Source organism: Eriocheir sinensis, unplaced genomic scaffold (genome assembly GCF_024679095.1).
Source record: "Eriocheir sinensis breed Jianghai 21 unplaced genomic scaffold, ASM2467909v1 Scaffold789, whole genome shotgun sequence".
NCBI classification, from domain to species: Eukaryota; Metazoa; Arthropoda; class Malacostraca; order Decapoda; family Varunidae; genus Eriocheir; species Eriocheir sinensis.
The window spans coordinates 185,961-191,106 of record NW_026112152.1 but is presented as its reverse complement, the minus strand read 5'-3'; the positions used below and the strand labels follow the sequence as shown (position 1 = coordinate 191,106).

The 5,146-nt window shown below is 46.6% G+C and overlaps 2 long non-coding RNA genes across 2 annotated transcripts in view; one reads left to right on the top strand and one right to left on the bottom strand.

The window, feature by feature from the left end:
* LOC126994408 (uncharacterized) overlaps positions 1–1,829 on the top strand; it is a 3,563-nt gene extending 1,734 nt beyond the window's left edge. The window contains exon 2 of the long non-coding RNA XR_007749114.1: positions 1,608–1,829. This is a non-coding gene — a long non-coding RNA (uncharacterized LOC126994408). The remainder of the gene's footprint in view (positions 1–1,607) is intronic.
* Positions 1,830–2,431: 602 nt separating this feature from the next.
* LOC126994407 (uncharacterized) lies at positions 2,432–4,085 on the bottom strand. Its single transcript, XR_007749113.1, has 2 exons — positions 3,569–4,085; positions 2,432–3,467 (listed from the first exon to the last, which is right to left on the bottom strand). It is a non-coding gene; the product is annotated as an uncharacterized LOC126994407 (long non-coding RNA).
* Between the last annotated feature and the right edge of the window lie 1,061 nt (positions 4,086–5,146).

The window sequence follows — 5,146 nt, the reverse complement described above, 5'->3', positions numbered from 1 at the left end:
ATGTATGTCAAGTGGAAATACTCCCAGTTCACCATATACCATGTCATTGCTAGTATTCCTATGAGCTCCCAATGCCTGTTTTACAAATTTCATATGCAAAGATTCTAACTCTAACTCTGTAAAATCCCCAAGTCTCTGAAGCAGAGGTCAGTACGGGCAACACCGTGGTATTAAATAGTTCAGTTTGCATGTCAGCTGGCAAGTCAAATTTCCTACACTTTCCTATCAGTGAATACATTGCCCGTGTTGCCTGTTTTTTAAGCTCCAGCTCGCCTTTACGGAACCTTCCATTGTAATTAAATAACACACCAAGATACTTATAGTCTTCCACTACTTCAATGTTTTCGCCTCCAAATTCAAATTTGTAGTTATCAATGTTGGCTCTTCCCCTACTAAACATGACTATTTTTGTTTTGTTGCTGTTAAGTTGTAGTTTCCATTGATTACAGTACAACTTAAAAGCAGTCCAGGCTTCCCTCCTCACTGTCACACAAAATAATTGTATCGTCTGCATACATTAATACCAGGAGTTTTAGGTATGAATTGAAGAAATCATCACTAAAATCTACATAATCACAATTAAAATTCAAGCAATTTACTTCCAATATCATTAATATAAAAAGCGAACAGCAATGATGGCAAATTTGCTCCCTGCCTTACCCTGCATTACATACAAAGGTGTCTGATGTCTGTTGGTTCAGCATGACACAAGAACTGATGTTGTCATACATGTTTCTGATTACATTACATATTTTCCCATGCACCTTTTCCTTCACCAACTTGTACCACAAACCTTCACGCCACACCATATCAAAAGCTTTCTTGTAGTCCACAAACAGACAAAAAAGCTTCCTTTACCTCCAGCTGAACAAATCAATTATACATTTAAGCAAAAATATATGATCCAGTGTAGAGTACTCATGCCTAAAACCTGCTTGTGTTTTATTAATAATAAACTTAGTGTTTGAGTACTCATTGAGTCTCTCGTAAGCAGCTTCCCCATACAACTAAGCAAAGTGATCCCCGGTAGTTATTAACATCCTGAGCGTCACCCTTATTCTTATAAAGTGGCACTATTGTCCCAACCAGCCACTCAGATGGCAGCATCAAGAATCTTATTAAACAGCTTAACATATAGGGGGGCAAAATATGCTGAGTACTTTTAATGTATTCATTTAATATCATGTCATATGCTGGGGATTTATTGTTTTTTTTTTTTTAAATATTTCTAGCAACCACTTTGTTGGTTATAGGGTAATTAAGTAATGGTGAGCGTTCATTATCCATATCATCATGATCATTTAGAATATTTACTTCATTAATATCAATGTTGTCATCACTCGCTAACTGTCTGAAATGCTCGGAAATTCATTTAATGTAATGGGGATCTGATGGCTCTTTTTCTGACCATTAAGGATTTTCCAGTATTCTTCAGGGTCATCACTTTTGCATTTCCTAAGTACTTTAATTATGTTTGTCTTCTTGTTTTTTTTTTATACTTCTAAGATTTGTTTTGTATTTTCTGCTTTCCTCAGTCATTCCTATTCCTATTCCTGTGCAAATGATATATATGCCTTGCCTTATGATACCCCTTTCTTGCTTTCCAGCATTGTTTGTCATAACCATGGAGGTATTATAACAGGAGGCGCCCTCCCGCGCCGTCCCCATACAGGCGAGTGAAGCCAGTGGGCGGAGCTTACTGCGTCTGTGGGCGGAGCTTACAATCGGCAGATAGACCCAAGACATTGCGATCTCCTGGGCTGAACTAAGGGAATTTACGACTTGTTTTTGCATACTAGACGAAAAATAAAATAAAAGAATTGATGCTTTGAGTTATGAAAAGTACATATTTTCCTATTTATTTAATATAGATCTATTATCAACGACATTAAGGCTGGAATCACACGAGCCACTTTTTAGTGGTCAGTGGCCGCCACAAAATAATGGTCAAAATAGAACACACACATCTCTATGGGTGCATGCACACGGGACACTTTTTTTGTGGTCGCCACAAAACAGTGGCGAGTTGTGGCGGGCGGAGCCATTTTCCGACCACGCCACTGTGGCCAGCGATAGATACCGTTGTTTCAAATGGCAGCGTGCACACGAGCCACTATCGGTGGCCACCACCCTGCCACCCGCCGCTTTCCCTCTGTCTTGAGACACTTGAACACCTGAATTTTAACTGTCATAATGATATATAAGTATGACCACGAATAACTTGTGTTCAGGATGTAATGAAAAAGCTCTTATATGCTTTCATAACTAATGTTTCATTTCGTTACACAGTTTTGCAAATTAATTGATTGTGGTACGGATTAATTACTGAATATGGTAGTTTTATTTACCCGGAAGTAGAGAGGGGGAAAGGTTAGTGTCAAGGATCCAGTGTTGGGTGCTGTAATCGGAAGGGATAACAAACAACAAGATAAATGGTTAGACACCAGTTTACTTCAAGTACAGTAGAAAACCCCAAAACAGGCCTCACAATCTGAAGTCTCCAACAAGAAGGCTTCAGCACGCCGGACACAGCAATGACCCGTTGCTCGGCTTCTTCCTCCTCTGAGCGTCTCGTCCAGTGGCAATGACGAGGCAGCACAGCTTCGTCCTTGAAGTGGTGTAGACGTGGGAGGCGCAGGCGGAAAAGGGGAGTCAGGTTCACAGCAGTAACGGGAGTCCAGGGCGTGGAGAGGGGAGAGGTAAGGCACCCAGAACGAGCCCACGGTATCTGAGTTAGCCCGAGTGAGAGCAGGGTGGAGCTTTAGTAGAAGCAAGTATTCAGGGCGAGGCGAGGCCGCTGTATGACGAGGAAGGCGCTGGCGGCCACCAAGTTGCCTCCTATAGCGGATTGAGAAGCCTCGGTGGTTCAATCGACCGAGGCGTCGAACGGCGTCAGGCGAACGAGCAGCGGGAGTGAAGCAGGTGATTCGCTGCGCCTCGGTAGTTGAACCGCTTCGAACAGCAAGATGCGGGCGGGCGGCAGGAGTGCCCCGGTCGTTCGCCCGCTAAGTTGGTAGTTGCCCTCACACAGGCCCCCATACAAGAATCTAGTCCAGGTAGATTCCACAAACAACTACCAAGTGGAAAGAAAAAAGAACATAAGCCAATAAACTAAAACAGGGAGGAGACTGACGAGGAAACAGGAGTGACTTATGCAGGAAGTCTACTCAATAAATCGGCCACCACATTATCCTTCCCGGCCATATGGACGACACGGTACCCGTAGGCCGGTAGACCCAAGGCCTATCTCAACACCCGGACGATGTCCTGCTGAATCGCTGAAGTACAGCCAGGCGGGGTGGAGAATACGTCCCGGTCGTCCATAAGTGGTTCATCGATGGGAAGTTCTGTGGAGCTGGCGTCAGGTGATGGCTCCTCCACTACGGGAATGGGGCTGACAAGAGGTTCTTCCGTAGCTGGTGGAGACAAGGGTCCAACGAGGTCGATGGCAATTTGGGGAAGTAGTTCTGTAACGACAGATAGGACGTCCACGACCTCCCCGACATCCGTTGGCACTTATCACAAGAAAGACAGTAAGTACGGATGTCTGCTCCTATACCTGGCCTACCTTATTGGAAAGCGGGGAGGTGAGGCACTTCCTGTAGAGATGTCCGTTGCGATACAGGTACTGGAAGGAGGATCCGTTCCTTGCTTTGTCGACGTGTCCTGATGAGGCTTTCTGCCGTATCGCTGCTAAGGAGGCACAGGAGGCTTGAAGCTGGGAGAAGTCTTGAGGGGTTACTGAAGGAGGTAGAGGTTCCGGAAGGACAAGCGGATGAAGCCTCTTCAACCTACCAGCACGAGTGGTAATGGCGTCCGGGGATCCGGGGGTCAGGGGGTGCCGGGGATGTCGGAACACGAGGAGTAGAAGTCCCTCGCGGCAACTTTGAAGGTGAGGATGTTCTGGAAGAATCAGATGGAGATTGAGAAGAGTCAGGGTCATGGGGATCCCTTACCCCAGGCACGTTTCCGATGAGGGCCCCAACAAACTTAATAGGAGCTCGTACCACTTCAGTCCAACCGGTGAAGTAGGGACAGCTTAAGTGGCACCTCACCACGGGAAACTTGTCCACTCGTCCTAGGTAGTCAGCAAGGAGACCTTTGGACAACTCTCAACATCTATATCAGGTAGCAAGTCTTCAGAGACGATCACACAGGAACAGCCAGTATCCCTGATGATGTTGGAGCTCCAAGACCCGTTAATAGTGCCCGAAACAGAAAACTTCGGGACACTTTTGTCACTAAGGCAAAAGCCTACCTGATATGATGGTTTAGCAGGTTCGACATCTTTGAAGGCGCGGGGATTCTTCGGGCAGCGCGGACGTAGATGGCCTTCCTCCCCGCATTGGTGACACCTCAGGGTTACTGTACTGGGCTGGGCAGAGGTCTTGGAGGAGGCTCCCGGAGAGGATTCTGAAGATTTCGTGGACGAAGCAGCCTTAGAGGGGTCTCGGGAATTAGGAGATGAAGCTTTAGGGTAGGCATTGCGGGCAGACGACCAGTCGTCGGCAAGTCTCACTGCGTCGGGAAGATGTTTCGGCCGGCGCTCCTTGATGAAGATCCTCAAATCTGGGGTGAGATTAGTTAGAAACTGATCCAGGAGCATAAACTCCCGGAGCTCTTCGTAAGTGCAGGGGACATCAGAGGCTTCCAACCACGCCTGGAACAACCGAGTCAGATGGATGGAGAACTGCTGGTAGTTTTCCCATACTCTTATCCTGGCGTGACTGAAGTCTTGACGGTAGTTTTCCGCCGTTTTACTAAAGCCCGTGAGGAGAGCTTTCTTCAAAAGAACGTAATCTTCGATTATATCAGCTGACAGGGAAGAATACAGTTCAGTGGCCTTACCCGTGAGGAGACAACCCAACCTCGCAGCGTAGCTATCCTTGTCGATCCGGAATAGTTCAGCCACCCTTTCTAAACGGATGAGGTAGTTGTTGATGTCCTCTCCCTCTTGGTAGGTGGGCAATTTCGGTCCTCTCACGTTCTCGCAGGAAGGAGAAGCCGTTTTCCCATGGGCGACGACACGGGCGAGTTCTATTTTTTTTTTCCACTTGCATCTTGGCAAGTTGAAACTCTCTCTCAGCAGCCCGCTCTTCTGTCTCCCTCTCGGCCAGGAGACGCTTTTCCTCTCTCGGCAAGGAGA